The sequence below is a fragment of the Phocoena sinus genome, chromosome 20 (genome assembly GCF_008692025.1).
Source record: "Phocoena sinus isolate mPhoSin1 chromosome 20, mPhoSin1.pri, whole genome shotgun sequence".
Taxonomy (NCBI): domain Eukaryota; kingdom Metazoa; phylum Chordata; class Mammalia; order Artiodactyla; family Phocoenidae; genus Phocoena; species Phocoena sinus.
This window is the reverse complement of record NC_045782.1, coordinates 6,888,044-6,913,810: the sequence shown is the minus strand read 5'-3', so window position 1 is coordinate 6,913,810 and position 25,767 is coordinate 6,888,044. Positions and strand designations below refer to the sequence as shown.

General features: G+C 49.6%; 1 protein-coding gene across 3 annotated transcripts in view; it reads right to left on the bottom strand.

Annotated features, from left to right (window-relative positions):
- GAS7 (growth arrest specific 7) overlaps positions 1-25,767 on the bottom strand; it is a 200,873-nt gene that overhangs the window by 149,409 nt on the left and 25,697 nt on the right. Inside the window, exon 1 of one of the 3 annotated variants that reach the window (XM_032615167.1) lies at positions 2,509-2,646. The exons of the other annotated variants lie outside the window; for them this stretch is intronic. The gene's annotated coding sequence lies outside the window, so the exon portion shown is untranslated. Of the gene's footprint in view, positions 1-2,508; positions 2,647-25,767 lie in introns of those variants that run through there. 3 annotated transcript variants of the gene reach the window in all.

The following is a 25,767-nucleotide window of genomic DNA, read 5'->3' as shown; positions in this document are numbered from 1 at the left end:
GATGAAATGAGTGAGTACATAAAGATACAGCATCTAGAACGGCACCTGAAAAAATAGCAAGTGCTACATAAATGCTGTCCAGTATTATTAAATATTCTTGATTGGACAGGTCTGTTTTAAAATAAACTAACCACGGGACATCCCTGGCGGTCCAGTGGTTAAGACTCCACACTTCCACTACAGGGGGCTCGGGTTTGATCCCTGGTCAGGGACCAAAAAAATAAATTAATTTTAAATTAATTAATTAAAAAACAGCCTATCCACCTGTGTGGCCACAGGCCCGTTCATTAGTTGAGAAAGTACAGGTACGGGGAGAGCATTGATGATCTAACCGTGTACCACTCATGCTGCTTGCTTATTCCTCGTCAGCCTCTCCCAGGCTTCTCCAACCCCATGCTTTCCATCAAAGTCTCAGAAGGCCAGGAGATTCCAGGGTGCCTCTAGCACCCCAGCAAGGAACTCAGCAACCCTCCCACCCAGGGCACAACACAGACATCTCAGAATCCACGGAGACCCACTGTCTTAGGGGAGGACTTGGGAGGCAGTGGACCCAGGGCTGCCTGGAGCTCTGTGGGCCCCTGACACAAAGCCCCCAAAGCACGTGGCACGGCGTGACATGCTAGCAGCCACACAACATCTACCCTCCACCAGCACCATCAAAGCCCCGTGCTCCAAATGCCATCAGCACCATGGCTCTTGCAGGTGGCAAGACGGAGGGAAAACACATCAGGGAACACCACTTAATGATGAGCCGTGTGACCCAGACCCCAAGAGTGGGCCTTCCCTTCTGTGAACTGTGGTGGTCTGGCTCTCCCGGACCCACCCTGCCAAGAACAGTGCTTCGCAAACAGTTCAGGCCGCCGTGTTAGCCCTCAGCCTGCCCTCCCACTGAAGACTTACAAATAGTGCCTTCTCCTTGGAGAAGCAGCCAGTGCCTCAGCCAGCAACTCTTAGAAACCCTCACGTGTTGAGATAGGGACCCAGACATCCTTCACTGGAGGCATCGTCCCAAACACGTGGGTTGATGTGTGTGGCGGGTTTGCTCGACAGCCATGGTGGGGGAGAGTGGAAAGCCCCCAGCTCTAAGTGGAAAACCCTGGCTCCCAACCACATCTCCACTGCACAAACCAGTTACTGATTGCCATCAGCCTTGGTTTTCCTCACCCGGTAAAACCCAAACACGACCTGACACGCTGCAGAATTAACTGAAATACGTGTAAAGGTGCAGGCTGAGATCTGTATCATTTTAAGGTTCAATGGGGGACTCCATATTTAAACGTATTTTAATATCTCTTTACCCGAATATCTCTAGATGGGGCTACGCCCCCCAGCTTACCACAGCCTCAACACTCGTGAGTCACCTGTTGGACCCCGGAAAGCACTGAAAACTATTTTGAGCAGGGGTCCTGGGGTTCCTGCATGCAACTGAATTCCCTGGAAAGCATGTTCAACACAGATATCGGGGTCCCACCCCTGCTTTTTGACTGAGCAGGTCTGCGGGGTGATGCTGGTCCAGGGACCACAGTTTGAGAAGTCCAGCCTTAGAATCTCAAGACTAGAAAGTATACTAGGAATCCCCCAACACGACCACAGAAGAGCCAGGGGACACTCTATGCCCCGCGCCTCGTTAACAGCTCCTGGTCCAGTCCTGCTGTCGGCCTGACGCGAGGCTGTTCCAGCTCCCACCTCAGACACAGGCGGGGCTAAGGTGGAGGCGTGGCCCCGGCTGCTTCCTGCTTCCTGTCCCTTGGCCGGGGGTGGGCAGAAAGAGACCACTGGGTCCCCGGGCTGCTGCCTTCAATGCCCAGCCCTCTTGATGATCCTATCCTTGGTCCCAGCTCCTCCCTTCCAGGAAGAGGCAGGCCTGGCACAGGAGGTCTCAAGGCTGGGAGGGTGGAGTCCTAGGCCCCAGGGAAGGGAAGGGGCACAGCAGGGCCCTGGGGCAGCTGATCCTAGGCCAAGCCCCTCCATCCTGAGCAGAGCCTGGAGACAGTGGGCTCTGAGGGGCGGGGAGCCGGGCAGGCGCGCACACTGCACCCAGTGTCCCGGCCACACAATGCATAAGGGGCCGGCAGGGCAGGCGGCCAGGGCCCACTCATGCCAGTACCATCTCGAGCCCTTGCCAGGCCTCAGAGGGCCGGTGAAGAAGCTGGACTCTGTCCCGGGGCACAGTCGGGCTCTATTCTTATCTCAAGGGGGGAATGCGTGACTCTCCTTGCAGTGAACGGGGGGCCCCCCCGGCGAGGTGGGAGAGGAAACAGGGCCGTCATTGTGCCTGAGAGGGCTCCCCACTCGGCCCCCGGCTCCAACTGGCCCCTGGTGCCAGGGCCTTGCACGAGCCTCCGACAAGGACAGGCCGGGCTGAAGATGGACAAGGAAAAGTACAGCCCAGCACAGACTGGCCATCACCGACGGCAGGACTCAGAAACCTGCACACACGGGTCCTAAGTGAGACCCAACAGGACGGGTCCGAGCGGGAAACACAGCCTCCCGGACACAGTTACTTACCGAATCCCAAAGGAAAGGGTCCAGATATCCGATGCACCCCACACACAGGCACAAGTTCCTGCTGGCAGATACGGGTCCCTCTCTCACCTAGCCCAAAACATCATTTGCAGGTAGCAACAGATCTCATTAAGACCTCCCTCTAGTTTGACGGAAGGAAACACAATGATTTTGACACATATTCATCCAACTTTCTAGGTGTCTGAGGGCTGAAAAACAACCCACTGAAGAGCCTGGGTTACTACCATGGACTCAAAGCCTCAAACCACTCATACCTTAAGTCTGCAAGTATAAAGGCGCCCCGTGGTGGATGAAGTGACAGATGAGGGTGACAAGGGAGGTACCAGGGGTCAGGGGGCTGGAAGAGAAGTTACGTGCACTGAAATAACTGAAGGATGATTAAAATTAAAGAAATGAATATTTAGTCATCATCCACTATGTGCTAAGTATGTAATTCTGTAAGGCAAGTATCAGCATTCCCTTTTTTTTTTTTTTTTTTTGGCTGCGTTGGGTCTTCGTTGCTGCGTGCAGGCTTTCTCTAGTTGTGGTGAGCGGGCGCTACTCTTCGTTGCGGTGCATGGGCTTCTCCCTGCGGTGTCTTTTCTTATTGCGGAGCACGGGCTCTAGGTGCACGGGCTTCAGTAGCTGTGACTCGCGGACTCTAGGGCACATGGGCTTCAGTAGTTGTGGTGCACGGGCTTAGTTGCTCCGCGGCATGTGGGATCTTCCCGGACCAGGGATCGAACCCGTGTCCCCTGCAGGGGCAGGCAGATTCTTAACCACTGCGCCACCAGAGAAGTCCCAGAGTTCCCAATTTAAAGATTAGAAAACAGAGTCACTGAGAAGTCAAGAGATGTTCCTTAAGCAGTTATGTACAGAGCCAGGATTCAGACCTAGGCCTTCAAGTCCAGCCCTCTTTGCATTAGAGCAGCCCACTTCCTGGGAGTGGCAGGGACGGGCAGCAGCAGTGCTGGAGAGGGAGAAGGCGTCTCAGGCATAAGGACGTTGCCAGAACGCATTGCCACCAATTTTCCTTCACATGTTTCTCCTTTAGGCCTGCAGATCCGAGTCTCGGCCAGTGAAGGGGGCGCCGGGCATTTTCAAGGGCTGTAAATTGGTACCACCTTTCTGAAGAGCAATGATAGAATGGGTCAAAATGTACACCACAGATGTAACTGCAGAGCATGCTTCTTTCCAGGAGAGGATGCCTCACTAGGAATGTTGGCCTCAGCGATTTTAACAAAAGCCAAAAAAAAAAAAAAAGGAAAAAGAAGAAAGCAACCTCAGTGTCCATCACTAGGGGATTATAAATAATAAATAGTTCATCCAAATGATGAACTAATAGTGAACACTAAAAATAATGCTTTAGATACATCTACTCATACAGAAAGGTATTTAACATATATTAAGTTTAAAGAAAAAATGTCGCAGAGCAACTAAGCCCGTGCGCCACAACTACTGAGCCCGCGTGCCGCAGCTACTGAAGCCTGCGCACCTAGAGCCAGTGCTCCGCAACAAGAGAAGCCACCGCAATGAGAAGCCTGCGCACTGCAAGGAAGAGTAGCCCCGCTTGCCACAACTAGAGAAAGCCCGTGCGCAGCAACGAAGACCCAACGCAGCCAAAAATAAAAATAAAAAAATTTTAAATGCCTTAAAAAAGAAAAGAAAAAAAAAAACAGGTTGCACAATTGCATATATAATATGATTAAAAGGGGGCAACAAGGGCTTCCCTGGTGGTGCAGTGGTTAAGAATCCGCCTGCCAATGAAGGGGACACGGGTTCAAGCCCTGGTCAGGGAAGATCCCACAGGCCGCGGAGCAACTAAGCCCGTGCACCACAACTACTGAAGCCCATGTGCCCTAGAGTCTGCGAATCACAACTACTGAAGCCTGTGCACCTAGAGCCTGTGCTCCGCAACAAGGGAAGCCACCGCAGGGAGAAGCCCGGGCACCACAACGATGAGTAGCCCTCGCTTGCCGCAACTAGAGAAAGCCCGTGCGCAGCAACGAAGACCCAACACAGCCAAAAATAAATAAATAAATTTATTTAGAAAAGGGGGCGGGGGAACAAGGAGATTGCTCTTCCTTTCTCAGTAGGATGAAAGAGAGGGGTGAATGGTGACAGGGTGATGGGGGCGGGGGTGGGAGGGTCAGGGTGGTGCTGGGAACGAAACCAGGGGGTGAGGGGTCAGCTGAGGGTGGGAGCCGGTAGAGAACTTAGACTAACTCCTGTGTGGCCTTCCTCTGGACCAGTCTTAAAGGACTAGGAAACATCCAGAAAATACTGAACTAGTAAATCTTTTAGAAGCCCCTCCCCCCTGCTTTACTTATTAATACTCCCCCCACCACGCCCCTCCCACCCTGAAGTTCCACCTCAGTTCCCATCATGGACGGAGCCAGAGGGGCCTGGACAAGGTGGACGCGGTGAGCTCCCAGGCTCTTCCCGCTGAGGGTGCTGCCAGTCTGTGGCCTGGACTCACGTGACACCCGCCTCTCCATCTCAGAGCAGTCCTCTCAGCCGCGGGGATCCCACAGCAGGCCCTGAGGTGACACTACTCGGGTTCCCCGGACACCAGCTCGCCAGTAGTGACCGACCCAGTGACTCAGGGAGGGCACAGTTAATCGGGCCTTTCCTGCAAAGGGGGAGCTGCTTCCCAGACAGAAATGTACAAGCAGACCTCGGAGAGATGGTGGGTTCCAGTTCCAGACCACCACAATAAAACGAGTCACAAGATTTTCTTTTTTCTTTTTTGGTTTTCCAGTGTGAATAAAAGACGTTTACACTATAGTCTATGAAGTGTGCAACGGCATTATATCTAAAAAAAATACATACCTTAATTTAAAGACGCTTTATTGCTAAAAAATGCTAGCCATAATCTGACAACGGGCCACAAACCTCCAACTGGTTTAAAAAAAACAAAAACAAGAACGCAATACCCGAGCTGTGCCTGTATTTCCCTTCTCTTTCAACTCTCCAGTTCTCTTCCTTGGAGTTCTCAGGGAGAAAACCCAGGAACAATAAATGGGTGTGAGGGAGAAGAGGGAGAGAGAATTCACGTGCCCCCCACATACACACACACACACACACACACACACACACACACACACACACACACACACCTCAAGATCTCTTCTTGTTCCTGAAAAGTCCACAGAATTCGGGGAAGCTGCTTGCTGGTCAAAGAGCAGCCCTGTTTTGAGGGTCAGGACCAATCCCAGGGTGGAGCTCTGGGAAGAGAACGTGACCAGGACCAAAAGACCCCACCTCCCATCCCAGTGAGAGCAGCATGGCCAGAGCCAGCCAGTTCTGGGTTCAAACCCCAGCCCTGCCCCTTCCTAAGCTGGGTGATCTTCCTTAACCGCGTTGGCCAGACACAGACCAGAGCCTGGGCTTCTAGAGCCAGGTGAGTGCAGGCTTCTGACCAGCCTGGCAACCTTGGGCGGGTCACCCTGTCCCTAGAACCCAACATCTTCTGCAGGGAGACGGCTGCAAGCAGACAGAGGTTGGTTAAGTTCTGCCTGACACACTGGGTTGCTAGCTGTTGTTTTCAGTTTCAGTCAATTACCAACATTACAAAACGGGGTGATTTCAAATTTCCAGCCGGGCACACGCTCCCTACGATTGGCTGTGGCTGCTGTTTCCGATGGCACATCATTCCTCAGTGCTTAGTGACCTACTGACATCTGAATCTGTCACCCCCGCTCGAGAAGACGCAACATTCCGTGACTGTGGGCACCTCTTTGCTCTCAACACTGGGGTTAACTCGGGGAGCCCTGGAAAGAAGGCAGCAGTGACCCCCATCCCGTACATAATCCCCTTTCTGGACCCAGCTCCAGCTTACATCAGGGGGACTCGTGTTTTCCTGGGGTTGGTGGGGGGACTGCACAGCCCGCAGTTGGGGGCTGCAGGGGGAGGGCTGGTAGGGGGGCTTTTGCTACTGGCTCCGTGGTCTTGAGGAGACCTGGGCTTGAAGTACTACAAGAAATACTCACTTCTTCTTTGTTCCAGAACGCTCATCACCAACAGCTCCACCCAGCTCCCCCGAGAGCATTTCAGCTGTCAGCTCACAGAGGGACAGACGCCAGGCTGGAGGACATGCCGCTTACTTGAGAACTTTGATTTTAAAGACACTAACCTGACCCTGGGAAACACAGGCCCTGGGCAGAGAAGTCCCCTAAGCCCAGAGCTCTGACCGGATTCCCTTCTAAGACCTGCGCCTCCACCTCCCTGCCCCAAAACCCCCGAGACTGGGCAAGTTCCCACCAGGCTGAGCAGACCAGGGCAGAAAGCTCTGAGCAAATCCTGGAACCCGCGAGCCTCTCCCTAGAAACGGGGATGAAACACGAGAACCACACAAAGATCTGAGTGATTCCAGGACCACCTCCGGGGCCACATAAGCTCTCGACAGAGCACACACAAACACTGAGCCAGGGTTCTAAACATCTGGGGCTTAGCTAATCCTCGGCTCTGGGGCCTTCAGTTTGGGTGGACTCCCAGAAACAGCCGAGCCGGAGGGGGATCCGGGTCCAGTTTCCAGGGAGCTGGGCCAGGCCTGGGAGCCCTGCACCTGGCCCTGCCCCAAGCCGGGGCCCCGAGTCCCCACAAGGCCATGCATGCATCCTCCTGGCCCACACCCGCAGTTCCGGGGCGGCTCCACCGCCCAGCCCACACGTGGAAGGCAGAGGCCTCAGCGCTCCAGGATTCCATTCTGCGGTGGAGGCTTCTAGAGGAAATAATTCCCTAATCCCCTTCCTAAATCAAGGCCAAGAAACAACTTGCGCAGAGTCCGCCAGATGACGGCTGCCCGGCTGTCCCTGCACTGACCTCCTGTAGCTAAGGAGGAACTGGGGGGGTCTGGGGCGGGGCAGGATGTGGGGCCCCTCGTGCTCACGGACCCACACTTGATGCAGTCAGCTCTGATTTTCGGTCCACAGACCATGGGATTCCAGAGTAAGCCGAGGCCAAGTGCTTCCCCTGCTCCCCCTTAACTGGGCCAGAAGACAAAACTCTGTGTTTCATGACATATTTATTCAACTGCATTGTTTGTTGCCTATTTTCACTTGCAGTGAAAGTTTTCATCAAAATCTTGTTTAAAATTCCAACCAAGGCATCTTTTAATGTAAGTGATCCTTGACTGATTTAATTTCTCCCTGTGGGTCAAGAGACATACAGGGGACGTGTCCTTACCCGATGACTTAAATACATAAAACGGTTAAAAGATGCCTCGATGACAAAAGTGCCAAGACCATAAAACAGAGAGGGGACAGTCTTATCAACAACAGTGCTGGGACAAGACAGCCACACGCGAAAGAATGAAGCTGCCGCCTTTCTCTCACCATTTACAAAAATTAACTCAAAACAGATCTAAGTGGGCTTCCCTGGTGGCGCAGCGGTTGAGAGTCCGCCTGCCGATGCCGGGGACACGGGTTCGTGCCTCGGTCCGGGAAGATCCCACATGCCGTGGAGCGGCTGGGCCCGTGAGCCATGGCCGCTGAGCCTGCGCGTCCGGAGCCTGTGCTCCGCAACGGGAGAGGCCACAACAGTGAGAGGCCCACGTACCTCAAATAAATAAATAAATAAATAGATCTAAGTTCTAAATGTAAGAGCTACAACTATAAAACTCATAGAAGAAAACAACAGTGTAAATCTTCATGACCTTGGGTTAGACGCCAGTTTCTTAAACAACAAAAGCACACGGGGCAAAGGGAGAAAAAACAGACATCATCAAAATTAAAACTTTTTGTGCTTCAAAGGACACTCTCAAAGAAAATGAAAAAAACCACAGAATGGGAGAAAATTTTTGCAAATAGTCTCTCTGATAAAGGACTTTTATCTGGAGTACATGAACACATACAACTCAATAATAAAAAGACATGTGTTATTTAACTCAATATGAGGAAAATGGGCAAAAGCTTTGACAAGACCTTTCTCCTAAGAAGATATATGAACAACCTATAAGCACTTGAAAAGATCTTCAACATCATTAGCCTTCAGGGAAATGCAAATCAAAGCCACTTCACACCCCCTAGAAGAGCTGTAATCAAAAAGATAGATAATAACAAGTGTTGGGGCTTCCCTGGTGGCGCAGTGGTTAGCGCAATGGTTAAGAATCCGCCTGCCAATGCAGGGGACACGGGTTCGATCCCTGGTCCGGGAAGATCCCACATGCCGCGGAGCAACTAAGCCCGTGCGCCACAACTACAGAGCCGGCGCTCTAGAGCCCGTGAGCCACAACTACTGAAGCCCAGGTGCGGCAACTACTGTAGCCCACGTGCCTAGAGCCCATGCTCCGCAACAAGAGAAGCCACCGCAATGAGAAGCCCGCGCACCGCAACAAAGAGCCTGTGAGCAGCAACGAAGACCCAACGCGGCCAAAAAAACCCCCAAAAAACCAAAAATCAAAGAAACAAATAACAAGTGTTGGCAAGGATGGGAAGACCCTGTACAGACAGCAATGTAAACTGTGCCCCAGCTTTGGAAAATCCTCTGGCAGTTCCTCAGAAGGTTAAGCACAGTTACCATCTAACCCAGCAATTCTGAATTCCTGATTATCCACCCCACCCACGCTGCGTATGTGCATCCATGTACATGTTTGTGTGCACACAGATAACCGCCACTCACCATCAAATCCCTTGTCTTCACAGCCATGACCTCCCCGTGATATCACATTTGAAGAAACATCACTCAGGCAACCAAAAACTGTTATAAAAGCAATTTGATCTTTACTAAAGTCTCTTTTTAAAGGAAGAAAAGGGCTTCATTCACAACACGTAGCAAAACTGAAAATCTTCCCCTCCCCTCCCTTTCAATCTGACTCGCAGGCAGCGGCCAACGCCCGAATCTCCTTCCTACTTTCTCCAGAGGACTTTAAATTCCTCCTGCGCCCCCATGGCTTGGGTCATTCCCCACTGCAGACCTCCTTCTCCAAAAGACAGACAGACTGACAGACGCTTATACACAAGCCCTCAAGGCCAGTCCTTTCTCTTTTCTTCCTAAAACTACCCTTCCAGACTGCTCCAACTCTGTCCCTCTCTGCCCATTGCTCAGATAGGTTCTCCACAATGAAGGCCAGGGACTGAGCTGGCCAGATTTCTCCTAAACTAATAAAGGCAGGGGGGAAGCTATGAACATTCCATCACGCTCTGCTGGTTTACGTTTGTTTATGTTTCCGACTTGGCTTTTCACAATTATTTTTACGTGTGCTTTCCTGTCTCCACGTGGCGGGAACAAGCCCGGCAGTGCAGGCACGACGCCATTCTCTTTCCCGTCCACCCACAGCTCTGGTACCACCTTCCGAGCTCCATGCCCCATTAGCACAGAAGATGTAGGCTCAGAACTGGTTGTGGGGATGGGGTCGTCCGCCAGCCAAGGCGGGAGGTGGTGTCTGCATTGCTCAGAGCTGGATGCCTCAGCTCTGGGAAGGAAATAAATTTCCAACAGAAGATCAAAGGAAGGAACACTAGCAGAAAACCATGGGGGAAGACTTGAAGCCGCAACATTTGAGGAGAGACGAGACTTTTTCTGGTTCAGAGTTGCAGGGAGAGTTTAAAGGGCAAGGACATAAATTAGCAACTTGGCCCCAGGGCAGCAACGGGGTGGCTGCAGACAGGACAGCACAAAGGGACGTCTGCAGGAAGACTAGACGCCCTGAATTAAAGCAAATGCCTCCCAAACGCGGTCTGTCTTTTATTAATCACGATGTCACCCGTGGCGGAGTATCCTGTGACCACCGCCAACCGTGACAGGGGGCGTGGCACCAGCTTGCTCAACTTCCTTTCCAAAGGAACCTCCCTCCCGGAGGCGGAGGCTTCTTCCATGGATCCGATCAAACTGTAGCCTGTGTTTCTGGGCTCGGCCTCAGAACAGGATTTCTCGTGGGGACGTCCGAACCCCTTGGTTATTTTCGTCTCTCAGTCCAGCCAGAAGTTTGGAGAGTCGCTGGGGTTTCTCCCAACCCAGCACAAAGATGCTGTGGAAAATACAGGCCAGGTTTCCAGTCTTGGAGAAGGGGAGCTTGACACACTTCCTTCTCATAGGAAAAGTCAAGGAGCTGTCTCTAAGATGAGACTTGCAATCCATCAGCAAATCCGTCAGCGCCTCCTTTGACGCGGACGCTAAATCTAACACTCCTTACCACCTCCGCTGTATCAGCCCAGGCTGGACCTCCATCCCCTCAGGGCTGCTGGCCTTGACTCACAACCGGCTTCAATCCATCCTCCACTAGCAGTCAGAGTGACCCTTTAGGATGGAAAGCCTTACCATGTCACTCACAGCTCACAACGCCCACCCCCACCCCCAGAGGCATCCCATCTTACTTAAAAAAAAAAAAAAAGAACAGAGCATCTATGACAGACCCACAAGATCCTGTATCATCTGACCTTCCTCGACCTCTCAGCCCCCAAATCTTCACCCTCTCCCACCAGCTCACCCAACTCGGGCTCCATGGGCACGGCTAACCGTCCTCAGGGCCTTTGCACATCCCTCCCCCAGATCTCCAGGTGGCTCATTCCATCTTTATTTTATTCTCTGCTCAAATGAGAGAGGTCTTCACTGACCACCCCACTTAAGGTAAACCTCCCCCCTTAATCTGCCTCACTCCCCACCCCTCCCCCCACTTCATATAGCTTCACATTATGTATCACTCAGCTGACATACGTGTGAAAGTGTGTGTTTATTGGGATGTCAGCTCTACTGTGCAGGGAACTGGTCTACTTCGTTGACGGCTGTATTCCCAGCATCTGGAACAATTCCTAGCACTTTGCAGTTGCTCCATAAATATTTGTTGGAGGAATGAGTGAATGAACACGTGAATTCCTGGTTGATGATGGTCCAATAAGGAACATCGTGGTGCCCCTCATTTTACACTTGTGTCATGGTTCGGATGAGAAAGCATTTAAACAAATGTAAAGGAAAGAACTATTGATCCACTGCGATCCTTCCAACTCATTAGCAAGAAAGGGAGGAAAACAGAACTATGCCCACGTGACAGAGAAGGAAACGTTGGGATACTGTTAGAGGGAATAAGGAAGCATATGGGCTGGTCCAAGGTCAGATTTGTAACCAAGAACCAAACTAGAGCCAGAATCCAGCTTTCCAGACACTCTGTCCTATGCTCTTTCCAGCAAGTTGCTCTGATTTCAACACTGTCCTGCTAGAAAATCTATTAATATCATTAATCATATTAATATTCAAAAACCTTTTAAAATACGATTATTGAGAGATACTGATACGGCATCGTTTGATAAATTTCCACATCTATCTGTGGCTTCAAAAATAACTCTTCTTGGGACTTCCCTGGTGGCTTAGTAGGTAAGAATCCGCCTGCCGATGCAGGGGACACAGGTTCGAGCCCTGGTTCAGGAAGATCCCACATGCTGCGGAGCAACTAGGCCTGTATGCCACAACTACTGAGCCTGTGCTCTAGAGCCTGTGAGCCACAACCACTGAAGCCCGCGTGCCTAGAGCCCATGCTCTGCAGCAAGAGAAGCCACTTGGTACCAAAGATCAGGTGTGTTTTCCAGAGATGCACAGCCAGGTCTCGAAAGGGAGTTCTCAACTGTGGCTGGCCATTCCATGGCCGTTCCACCAAGATGGCGCAGGAAACACTGCTTGCCCCAGGCAGAGGGTGGGAGACCAAAAGAAAACCCTCAGCCCATCCCTGGCAGAAAGCCTTGCTCAGCTGAAGGCTGCAAACACCCTGGTGTCCAGAGCCATCTGCCAGGGGCATGGGGACAAGTACTGGTAAGGAAAGTTCAAAGGCACTCACAAAGCAAAGAAAACAAACTGTATTTCAGAGAAGGGCTGGGAAGGGGGTGCAGAAAGAATGACAGAACTCCCAGGTTTCTCTGGAGCAAGCCATGCCCAGCTCAGTCCAAGGAAAAGGTGCCCAGGGAAGCTCAGGCAGCACGAAGACCAGAAGGGCCCCCCATCCGATCATTAGAAAACTTAGTTAAGGAAGGAAGCAGCAGAGGCTTGGAAGAAACCTTCAAGGCCATAAAACCAGATGCTGAAGCCCTGCCCTGGCCCTGGGGGGTCTATCACATAGGTGGCATTGAGATGAAGCAGGGCCCAGGGCCCCTAGGACCAAGTTCCGAGTTCCTACAGGTGTAGCAGTCCAATCGGCGGCCTGGTCCTGGTGTGGGGAAGAGAGGCACCCATGGGTCCTCTGTTCCTGCCGGGGACACCATCACACCTGCTGCTGGACAGACAGTGGCTGGGTCAGGACCAGCAGCCAGGGAGTCAGTGCGTGGCCGGGGCTCGGGGAGGGGGTGTGAGAGCAACGCCTTCTAAGACCCCCAGAAATGAGGGCCATCTCCCAGCCCTCAAAGGAGCATAACTCTGGAGCAAAGCCCCAGGGTTCAGTGAGGTGGAGAGACACATTTTGTCTCTGTGGGGCAGAGCAGCCGCCTCGATGATAGAACTTGCTGCTGCTGGTCTAAAGCCAGGACTTTCTGGGAAGGGCCCAGAGTGTGAGCCCCAGGCCCTTTGAACCAGCAGGCTTTGTGACCAAAACCCGTATTAAATAGAAAGGATGGATAAGAAATGGAATGTTTTGCCCATCCCAGCCTACTTCCCGGGTCAAGCCGAGAACAGATGCCCCAGGATGGGGTCCTAGCCAAGTCTCCCACGTTGTGACTGACCTTCACATCTTGTTTTACAAAGCAAAATCCTCTCAAGAGAGAGAAAGTGGATTCCCTGCTACTCAAAGTGGGGTCCACAGACCAGCCTCACTAGGAACTTGCCAGAAATGCAGACTCCCAGGCCCTCCCACGGGCTCCGAGGCCCCATTCTGCTTTGATGCACCCCTGCTGGAAACTGACCACCTCGGTATATAACAGGCTACATCACGGTCAAGGGGTAACAGCCTAAAGAACACTCCTTTCCTACCGTGAGACAGTAAAAATTCCTTATTTTAGGACCTACTATTTCAGAATCCATGCTCCTTTGGGTACACTAAATTGGGATTTACCTATTAGGTCAAGAATTTCTACAAGTAACGAGGAAACCAAAAAGCCCTCTTCAAATGCTTACTCACCCAGTTTACATTCTTTGTTAATGTGTTAATGGCAAAATACTTATTCATACCTTCCCAATTCAATTTAAAACATTTGAAAGTATTTTGCTCATCTTACTTGTGCAAGATCCCCTATGTGCCTGGGTTTTGGCTCATGAATAAACAGTTGTTATCCCACTTTCAGGCAAAGCCAAGTAGTGAGGTTTGTTTTTTTTTTTTTTTTTTTTTTGAGGGGAGGGCCATGTATGTGTCCCTGTGTTTAATCACAGCAAAGTATAAATATACAGCTGCGTCTCTGAAACCCGCAAAAACTCCCAGGCAACCTCAATTAGGTAGATTTTTAAAACACTCAGACAAAAGGAAACAACCCGAAAGTTTCTGTAAACGGTGTCTGATCCCAGCTGAACCTATCTCCCAGTTTGGAATTTACTAGCTAGTTAAAATAACAGGAACATCCTTTTATTTCCTCTTAGAGCTCAAAGTGAGACACTAAGACCAGCCAAGCAGGGTAAGAAACCTCACACATAAACATAGAAAATAAACTTGTAAAAAGATATTGGGTAACTGTGTTTGTATACACGGGATGGGACTGGGGGTACACACGGCCACCCCTCTCCCTCGTGCCAAAGATACAACCGGAATTTTATCAAAGCTTCCTCAAACCAAGCTCAAACTCTCTAACTTGATTCTTTAAAAAAAAAAAACCAAAAAAACAGAGTACCTTTATCTAGATTTAAAAATGAGTGTGAACACTGCCAAGAGCTCGTAATAAAAGAGTACAGAACTCTGAGTCAAAGGGTCTGAATGCTAACTCTGTTCTTGACTAACGGCCACTTCCTAACCTGGAGCAAATCGCAAATTCCTTACCTCCCGTGTCCTGGGCTGTAAAATCAGGAGGATGCGAGGAGTCACCGCTCGCCCAAGTTCAAGGTCCTGCTGAGGACCCACCGTGAGTTACATGTGAGAACACGATAGACCTTAAGGCTCACGCAAACCTTAATTACAGTAAGTCCCCTACATACGAACCTTCAAGTTGCGAACTTTCAAAGATGCGAACGTGCGTTCACATGTCCAATCACGTAAATTAGTTCACGTGTCTGGCGTACACCGTCATGTGCGTGCATCCTCTACAAGTGGTTGTGTTTTGGTGTACTTTACTGTACAGAGTACAGCAGTACAGTATCTTTATTTCAAGCCCAGGTTGTCCGTTAGCATGCGTAAAAGCAGTGGTGATGTAGCCGGTACTGCTGAGAAGTGCCAGCTGTTGTCCTGTACTGCTGTACTTTTCAAGGTACTGTCCTGTAAGATTAAAAATGTTTTGGGCTTCCCTGGTGGCGCAGTGGTTGAGAGTCCGCCTGCCGATGCAGGGGATACGGGTTCGTGCCCCGGTCCGGGAAGATCCCACATGCCGCGGAGCGGCTGGGCCCGTGAGCCATGGCCGCTGGGCCTGCGCGTCTGGAGCCTGTGCTCCGCGGCGGGAGAGGCCGCATTGGTGAGAGGCCCGCATACCGCAAAAAAAAAAAAAAAAAAAAAAATGTTTTATCTTGGGACTTCCCTGGTGGTGCAGTGGTTAAGAATCCGCCTGCTAACGTAGGGGACATGGGTTCGATCCCTGGTCGGGGAAGATCCCACATGCCGCGGAGCAACTAAGCCTGTGCGCCACAACTACTGAGCCTGCGAGCCACAACTACTGAGCCCGCACGCCTACAGCCTGTGCTCCGCAATGACTATCCACCACACCACAACAAAGAGTAGCTCCCGCTCACCGCAACTAGAGAAAGCCCACACGCAGCAACGAAGACCCAATGCAGCCAAAAATAAATAAAACTTTTAAAGAAATTTATTTGTTTGTTTTTTATGTATTATTTGTGTGAAAAGTATTATAAACCTATTACAGTACAGTCCTATATAGTCACTGTGTTCGTTGGATACCTAGGTTAACTTTGCTGGACTTAGCGAACAGATTGGATTTACAAATGTGCTCTTGGAACGGAACTCATTTGTACGTAGGGGGCTTAACTGTATTGCCAAGAACAGGCATTTTTGACTGAGCAGCTTGGGAAAGAGTCAGGATCACCTGTTTTAGGGTTTTTTTTAATGTCTTAGTTGCATCTTGGTATTGGGGGGTCGCTTTTGTGGGATGGGGAGTAGCTTTGTCAGTTTGGGTTAACCTGGGCCCTTCTCCATCCCTCTGATGACCCTCTGGGTTAACCTGGGCCCTTCTCCATCCCTCTGATGACCCTTTATTGCTGGTCACGAATCACCATGGGGGAGGCCGTGATCCTCCCTCAGGAGACTGCATCCCCAGGTGGCCTGGAGGAACCCACAAGCCAACCTCCTGCTGCAGAAGGTTGGCACATGGCATGTCAGCTTCAACGAAAGAGGGGCCATTTGAAAGGGCATACCATAACACATCTCATAGAATTTAGGACACTGCAGCCAGAGAATGAAGCACCAGTCTACATTTTTACAACCTTCCATAAATGACAGTTAAGGATCAGAGGTTAAAGAGCTAGGAAAAGTTTGGCAATTCCTCAAAAGGTTAAGCAAAGAGTCGCCATGTGACCCCACAATTCCACTCCTGAGTATACACCCAAGAGAAATGAAAGCTGTCCACACAGAAGCCGGTACACAAACATTCATAGCAGCATTATTCACAATGGCCCCAAATCAAAAACAACCCAAATGTCCCTCAACGGATGAACGGATAAATAAAAGGTATTCTGTTCACACAGGGAATATTATTCAGTCGTAAAAAGGAAAGAAGTGCTGACATGCTACAACATGGATGAACCCTGAAGACATCATGCTAAGTGAAAGAAGCCAAACACAAAAGGCCACACACTGCATGATTCCATTTACATGAAACGCTCAGAACAGGCGAATTTGGAGAGACAGGAGATTAACAGCTGCCAGGGGTGAGGGAAGGAGGAAGAAGGGGGTGACCATTCATTGGGTACAGGGTTTCTTTTTGGGGTAACAGAAATGTCCTGGAATTGAACAGTGAATATACACTGAAGCGCACACTTTAAAAGGGTGAATTCTGTGTTATGTGAATTGTATCTCAATTTTTAAAATATATTATCAAAACAAAGAGCTAGGAATAGTGCTTCACCAACTCATTAAAATGTAAAAGGGCAGCCCTAACAGGAGTTACTACCGCCCAAGAGAAAATCAGGTGTGACATATACACTTGATGTCATCTTACCTTCAACCTCCTAACCCCACGTGTTCTTGGGCATCGTTTAACCTTTTCTTTCTCCCTCCCACCTCCTCCCTCCTGCATCTGTCTTTTCTTCCCTTTCTCTGTTTTTCTTCTATTTCTTTCTCTCCCGTAACTGGTTACGTCCTTAAGAAAAAAAATGAATGATTGAATGCAATCTAGGTGGTAGTGGGCTTTTTAAAAAATAACTTCTCAGGACTTCCCTGGTGGTCCAGTGGTAAAGAATGCACCTTCCAATTCAGGGGACACGGGTTCGATCCCTGGTCAGGTAACTAAGATCCCACATGCCAAGGGGCAACTAAGCCCACGCGCCACAACTACTGAGCCCACGCGCACCTCAACGAGAGAGCCTGCGTGCTGCAACTACAGAGGCCACGTGCCCTGGAGCCTGTGCGCCACAACTAAAGAGCAGCCCACATGCTGCAACGAAAGATCCCACATGCCTCAATGAAGATCCCGCGTGCCGCAACTAAGACCCGACGAAGCCAAAAAAATAATGAAAATAATAAATAACTACTTAAAAAATAACTTCTCTCCTTTTAGACAGCAGTTAATAAATGACTGTGAAAGGCAGCATCCTGGGACTGATGAGCATGACTTGGGGGAGTGGCTGCTGGGCTTCAATCAGGCACCGCTGTGACTGTGGACAAGTCACTTTACTCCTGGGCCTCAGTTTCCTTACCCGTAAAATGGGGGCAATCGTAGAAACTACTTCACGAAGTCTCTGTTAGGATTAAAAGAGTTAGAACAACGCCTGGCACGCAGCAAGTGCTCTATGAGTGTTTGATAAACAAGAAAATGAAAGAAAGAAACCTATCAGCTAGGGCTGGCTCTGAGGGTCTCCATACCTGACTTAAAAGCACTCTTCCTGATGCAAAACTTCTTTTGCATCAGTTAGACTGTTTTCTAATTGCAAAACTAACACGTGCTCTTTGTTCCTTGGTGATGCTTTGCCTTATTACATATTTTTCTGCATCATTCCGTGTCAGCATAGCATTTGACTATAGGAAGATATTGTAGAAACATGTTAAATAAAATCTTCCAGTTTTGACCTTTCACCTGCAACACCCTTTCTCTTTCCCTTTTGCTAATGGGACAAGAGAGACCATCGTTGCCTTCTAGGATGGAAGGAAAAGAGAGCCAGGGCTTTCAGTAATCCACAAGTTTAAGCCAAAAAGGATGGGGAGGGCGTCTGGGGGACGGGGCTTATAAACTCCTGTTACTGGGTAGAGTTCAGGGATGACTGGCTCCAGGGGCTCACACAATGTCAACAGGGCGCTATCTCTCCCCTCTAATTGGCTCTCCTCTGAGGGTGGACTGTCCCTAGTTTAGGGGGCCTTGGTAACTTCCTCCTGCTTAGCAACCTACCATGGTTGACAAGCCCCACCAGGACTACAGGGTTGGGGGTGAGGGGGAGAGTAGGGGTGACACCCCCAAAAGATGAGAGAAAGGGTATCATGAGAGGCAGATCAAAACCAACGCTACAGATGTGGCACATATATACAAAGGACTATTACTCAGCCATAAAAAGAAACGAAATTTATTTGCCGTTGGGTGGATGGACCTAGAGTCTGTCATACAGAGTGAAGTAAGTCAGAAAGAGAAAAACAAATACCGTATGCTAGCGCATAGATATGGAATCTAAAAAAAAAAATGGTTCTGATGAACCTAGGGGCAGGGCAGGAATAAAGACGCAGACGTAGAGAACGGACTTGAGGACAGGGGGAGTGGGAAGGGTAAGCTGGGATGAAGTGAGAGAGTGGCATGGACATATATACACTACCAAATGTAAAACAGATAGCTAGTGGGAAGCAGCCTCATAGCACGGGGAGATCAGCTCGGTGCTTTGTGACCACCTAGAGGGGTGGGACAGGGAGGATGGGAGGGAGGGAGACGCAAGAGGGAGGAGATATGGGGATATATGTATACATATAGCTGATTCACTTTGTTATACAGCAGAAACTAACACACCATTGTAAAGCAATTATACTCCAATAAAGATGTTAAAAAAATAGAAATATTAAAAAAAAAAAAAGCTTCAGCAATGCACTTTGGAAAGCAATCAAGAGGATTTCAAGAGGATTTTACTGGGAAACTAGTACATGCTCAGCACTGGCTAAGGCATCCTGGTGGAATACAGGAGGATGGATAACAGTACCCTGAATTTCTGTAATTTCACTTCGCAGTGAAGAGGTGGTTTCCCATACATTGATCTCTTAACCCTTACAGCACTATTATTAGTTTAACTTTACACCTAACAAAATAAGGCCCACCTAGACTGAGTGACTCAGTCAGGTCACACAGTCAAGATGTGAACCCAAGTACAAATTCCTCGAATCTCAGGGCTTCATACATCACTGCCCAGGTACAAGAGACTATATCAAAAATCACTGGAGAGAGACAGCTTCTGCCTTCAAGTGAGGACCTCTCTACCTTAACATACATGCTTTAAAAATGCCAATTCAGGGCGGTGCATGGCAGAGGCCTCTTAGGTACTTCCTTCCCAAGGAAGGAGAGACTCGAGGGCTGGATGAGCAGCTAGAGTTCCTGGAGGAGGGCCTTCCTTGCAGGATGCAGGGAGATGGCGAGCAGGGCCAGACAGGCCGAGCCAGGGTCCAAGAGAGGTCATTTGTTAGACTCCTTCAGAACGTTCTCAAAAGAAATCAGTAGGAAAAAAAAAAACAGAAGAAAATCTATGAACTGCTAAATTATTGACATATACTAACTCCTTTATTTAATGCTCCCCACTCTTCTACGACACAAGTCCCATATTATTGTGCCCATTTTACAGATGAGGATGTGGACGCAGTGAGAGGTTTGAGAAGCCTGCCGCAGGCCAGAGGGACCAAGCAGGGATTCAAACCCAGTTTGAGCCCCTCGAGTTCCCGGGGCTTTTAACAACTGTAAGATGCTGCCGATCCGTGATGCTCTAAGACACCTAGAAAACGTCTTCGTTACAGCTGAAAAGAGATGTTCATTGTTTCATAGAAGTGGAGCCACCATCAACCCCTGCCCGGGTCTGTCTGTCTGTCGTCTCTCTCTCTCTCTCTCTCTCTCTCTCTCACACACACACACACACACACACACCCCTAATACCCATCTCCACAAAGCTTCAGGGAACCTCTACCACTAAATCCTACTGACCACTGACTCTTCAAGATGAGAAACAAAACATTTCAATAAAAAGTTTTCCTCTCCCTCCACCTCCCTCCCCCCAACACTCTTCCTTCTGTTACCCATGCCCTCAAGCTGTCCCCCAATTGCACCCTATTCAGAGCCAGAAGGTCCTAGTACCTTTTCATACTAAAGTGTAAATGACTGCTGAGCTTCAAATAGCCACCTCTGTGACAACCGATCAGCCTCCAAACAGAAGCTAACTCAAGCCAATTTCCTTGGCTCACTCCCCACCGCTATCTCAAGGATCAGTTTGGATCACGGCTTCCTCCCACTCTCTCCTCTCTGGTGGGACCACTCTTCCCCACCCCCCAACCCCAAAACTGCTCCACTCGGTCCTTTCCAGTTCAGAGGCAGCCTTTGGGACAACAACAGAGAACCTGAAGATCAAATCACAAAGCAGTGGCTTATGGTTTCTGGCTACTCACTAGAAACACCCAGGGAGCTTTAAAAATATGCTGATGCCTAGGCTCCATCTCCAGGGGATGCTGGTTTAATTCACGGGGCCCGAGCAATGATATTTTTTAAATGACAATCATATTAACAGGTAACACTAATTACCTGATTACTCCGTGCCGGGCATTATTTTAAGGTTTATGTCTATTGACTCGCTGGAACTTTAATACAACCCTATGAGATGGGTATTATAATGGTCTCATTGCCAGATAAGAAATCTGAGACACAGAGAGGTTAAGTAACCTGCCCATGATCCCACAGCTAAGTGGCAGAAGAACCCAGCATTCTGAACCATTATCCTCCACAGCCATGGATAAGCGCCACCCGGAGTCAAGATCCTGGGGAATAACCTTTCCCACCAGCAACTGGCTTAAGCTCAGCCCACTCCACAGCCTGTGCTCCTGGCCCTTGTCTTTCTTGTTCCACAAGCCAGCCTACAGACCGGGTTCTCGACCTCTGACCTGGCCGCTTCTCCACTCTGAGTTGACTTTTCCTTCTTGTTCCGTACACCCTAGGCTCTGCCACGACCTCCCTCTCTCGCCATCTCTTTTTGGTGTTTTGTTTTGTTGTTTTTCGGCCACGCCGCACGGCTTGCGGGATCTAAGTTCCCCGACCAGGGACTGAAGCTGTGCCCCCTGCGGTGAAAGCGCCGAGTCTTAACCACTGGACCACCAGGGAAGTCCCTCTCCATCTCTTTTTGATGATGTGATCATACTTCCCTAGTAAGTGGACTTCCCAGGTATCTCCACCCCAGGGAGCTCATTCTGGCTCCCCCCACCTCCTAGACCCACAATTCCTCCGAGGTGCCTCTGCTTCTCCCAGCCCCTTGGCGCCATGGCCCACCAGTGTCCCTCTGCCACCATTTCCTGACTTAAAGGCAAGCAGAGGAAGGATCTCTACGTTCAAGACCCGTCCCCCCCGTATTTGCACTTGATCTCACATCGGTTCCTAGGCCAAAGCTCCCTTCCAAATTCTGCAAGAGGGTTTTTAAATGCCCTCCACCGAGAGCAAACATGTTGCCACTTTAACATGGGACAAAGTTCTGGAAACACCTCCGGGCTGGTTACTCTCCATCTGCCCATGGGGATCTACACCCGGCCCTTCTCCTGCCTGCTCTGTGCACCAGGAGGCCGGCCTGCATGGACTGCAGCTAACGACTCCCCTGTCCACCGGTTAACAAGTGGGTTCGGCCAGTGGCGGAGACAGGCGGGAGGTGAGGGTTCAGGAGGAGAGCGAGGTCCAGGCATTTCCACCTGCTGCCTCTCTGCAGGCTGCGGTTGGCTGTAATATCTTTCCACCAGTCACCCCTCCAGCTACAAATCTCTCTCCGGCTTCCTGTCACTGCTTCCTCCCCTTACCTCCCCTGGGCCTGTTTTACCATCCCCTAACCCCTCCAACACCTCTGGAAAAAGTCCCTTCTTTAAATTCCCCTCGAGCTCCACAATTATGTTTCTTTGCCCTCCAGACCCTGATGGATACACCCTCCAATGGCGCAATTCGGACACAAGTGCCACCGAGAACAGGGTCCTTGGGAGAACATTTTCGTGACCACCGCCTTCACAAAATGATGGCTGATAAGAAACGAAAAGCTAACCGAGGATGTGGGTGACCTCACTTCTCCCCCAGTCCAGCCCACTCTTCGTGACAAGGCCACATGTGCCCAGCTGCAGGATTAGACAGATGCGGCCAAGGAGGAAGAGGGGGAAACACCCACAGCTTACAAGCCTGCAGCAAAACAGAGTCCTCACCCACGAAGCGTAGGACAAGACCTGACCAGGGAAATTCATTTTTTTAAAAAAAAAATCCCTTTCTGTCAACTTCCCTGAGAAGCTCCACCCCTGCACCAGCACCCTCGCTTTGCAATATGAGGACAAGTCTGACACCATCAGAGCCACACTTCCTCTGGCAGCTGCTGGTCAAATCTCTTTATGAATCTGCTAATGATTTTGAGTCCTCCCGCTAGCCTGACACTCATTGGAAGGAAAGTTATATAACTGGAAATGATTAGAAGAGAAGGCTTCGAGGGACATGCTTCAAATTTTCACTCCTCTAACCGATTTTTGGATGAGTTTTTAACGTATCAGCATTTCCTCGTTGGGAAGTCTTACAGGGTATGAGAGTCGGCCTTCAATTAATGGCAGACACCTTGGAATCATATTGTTACAGGAATATACTCTTGGTACCCCCGCCAGTCAACTGGGCTCTTTCCCTCATCCCTTCCTCCCCCCACCAAATTAAAAGTCATCCTTAGACATGTTACAAGAGAGGAAACCCCAACGTCCCGTAAGCGTATTAAAAGGTGCTCAGCATCATTAGTCATCAGGAAGATGCAAATTAAAACCACTGTGAGGGCTTCCCTGGTGGCGTAGTGGTTGAGAGTCCGCCTGCCGATGCAGGGGACATGGGTTCGTGCCCCGGTCCGGGAAGATCCCACATGCCACGGAGCGGCTGGGCCCGTGAGCCATGGCCGCTGAGCCTGCGCGTCCGGAGCCTGTGTTCCGCAACGGGAGAGGCCACGACAGTGAGAGGCCCGCGTACCGAAAAAAAAAAAAAAAACCACAATGAGATTCTAGAGTGGAAAAAAAGATCAGAGCCATGGTTGCTTCTGGCGGGTGGAGGCAGGGACTAAGGAGAAGGGGCTTTGGGTGACAGTCATGTTCTGTAACTTGATAGGGTCTGGGGCTACACAGGTATAGGGAGTTGTCAAAACTCAACAAATGACTCTTACAATATATGCACTTGACGGTATGTAAATTAAACCTCAAAAGAATGAGATAACGGCCAACACTGTACTGTGGTTAGTGCTGTGTATGCTGAAGTGTTTAGGGGGAGGTGTCCTGAAGTTCTCAGCTTACTCTGAAGTGCTTTCCCCCCAGAATACGACTGACAGATGGACAGAAGGATAGACACGTGATAAAGCAAACATAATAAAATGCTAATGGCGGACTCCAGGTGAAGGTGCAGGAGTGCACGCTAGGAAATTCTTGGCAACTTTCCGGTACGTTTACAATTTTTCATAATAAAACACTGAAACTGTTCAAATTTTAAAGGTAAAAATAAAACACACAGCATGAGACTACTACACACTCACCCAAATGACCAAAAGTCCAAAGGCCGTGGCCAGCGCAGACTAGGACAAGGGGCAACGCGGACTCAGACGCTGCTGTTCCAAGTAGCAAAACAGCAAAAGGTCCCAGGGAGAGAGGGGTCTCCCTGGGCCAACTTGGGGTACATGGCCGCTCCTGGGTCACTATGGCCACGGAAGTCAGGTCAAGCCTGGTTCACATGTCCCTCCTCTTAGGGTTCACGGGTAGCACCAGCTCCAACAAAAGCATTTGTTTTCTATGCCTCCACTGCACCTGTGGTTCTCCAAAGACAAACTGAGGTGCTATGACCGGAATAAGAACAAGAGACAACAAAGAACAGATATGCACATAGTCACTGGCATCTTTGTTCCCAAACTCAAGCATCACAGCAGAATTCTACCATGGCCCTCAGACTTTGAACTTGCGTTTCCCAGGGGCTCATACATTTCAGCTGTCAATCCACTCAGTGATTACGTATCACATGTAAATCAAATATGCCCTCTGGTTAGCCAAAAACATCCAACGATAGATGAGGAAGCCAAGACAGGCAGGCAATGTGCCCATCGGCCTCCTACAACTTCCAGCCTCCCGCAGAGCCTTTCATGGGCTCCCGCTCTGAGCACTAACTCCCCAGGCTCACTCTGGTCCCTCTGGGGATGCAACTGATGCAGTGCCTTGGCCGAGGACCATCCCTACTCTGGCAGCCGGGCCAAGGGAGCGGGCGCTGCCCCATGTGAGAATGACACAGTCTGTGTTCAGAGGGCTGGAGGGACTTGTTTCAGAAGAAAAAAAAAAAAATCCCATGAATCCTCTCTCTCTAGGAAGGAGCTCCACATTTTATGAATGGTGTGAAACCACGCCTGGGTGTCATTTCCTAAATATATTTGAAGGGCTTAATTTACCCTTCAAGGTTCCTGGGGTCCCCCTCCCAGGCACTCTTGACAAACATCCTGGGGGAGTTCATATCTTCTGTTTTTGTTTGGTTTTTTTTTAAAGAAGAAAAAAAAAAAACTCAAAAAACTGCAAAGGTCCCAGTTTGCTCCATAGTCATTTTCTTTTTTTAAGTTCAATCTTTTCATGTCACTGACCATTTTGACCATTTGTCACATTGCTTTTCCCGATAGGTACAAAGTAAGAAAAAAACAGAGCCAGACCTGATCAAATCTGTATTTTTCTATGAATCCACAAGGTGGTATAAAAGAAGAGCACAAAGGATGTTAAAAAGAAAGAGGTCCAAAATGGAGTCACTTGTGCTAAGCCCCACGGCAACAAACCAAAACATAACGCCTAACCTAACTGGAGTTGCAGCCTCTCCCAGGAGCAGAATTTTCAACCAATCAGTCTGGAATTTCCTGATCAACACTAGGGAGGTAAAATCTGCAGGACAGACCCCAGCCCTCCCAGTAAAGGATGGTGACCTTGCCCCCAAAGAACCCTTTTCATTCGTTTATGGCTTCCTTGTCCTACGCACACTCTGCCTATAAAAACCTCCCCTTTTGTACAGCTCTTCAGAGCGCTTTTCTATTTGCTACCTATCAGGATGCTGCCCAATTTATGAATCGTTTAATAAAACCAATTAGACTGTCAAATTTACTCAGCTGAATTTTGTTTTTTAACCATTATTTACCTACTAAAAATGTTTTAGAATGCTAGGTGAAATAAGCCCATCGCAAAAGGACAAACACTCTAGGATTCCTCTTATAAGGGGTTCCTAGAATAATCAAATTCATAGAAACAGAAAGTAGACCGGTGGTTGCCAGGGGCTGGGGGCGGGGGACGGGGGATGGAGAGTTATTGTTTAACAGGTACAGAGTTTAAGTTTTACAAGGTGAAAAGCTCTGGAGATGGATGCTGAGGGTGGCAGTGCAACCAAGTGAAGGTACTTAATGCCACTGAACTGTTTAAAAAGGTGAAAACGGTACATTTCATGTTATGTATATAGTACCACTTTTTTTCATGGGTAAAAAAAATGGACAAGGAAAAAAATATTTTACATAGGAAAACATACACGAGAACAAGGTTTAAAGAAATAAAAATATGCAGGTATAAAAAAAAATGCATTAGAGAGGAAAACACTCTGCTCTCACCCAGCTAGCTAAAGAGACCTTGTGGCGCCAACGCAGTACCCCCATTGACCTCCACAGCCTCCTCGTTACTTAGCAATGCCTTCTGCCATCAGATTCTATAGTCTGCTTATCACATCGGCAAGCTCTGTCCACCAGCTGAGTTTTTGCCAAGAGTGCCTTTAAAAAGTCAAACCTGGGCTTCCCGGGTGGCGCAGTGGTTGAAAGTCCACCTGCCGATGCAGG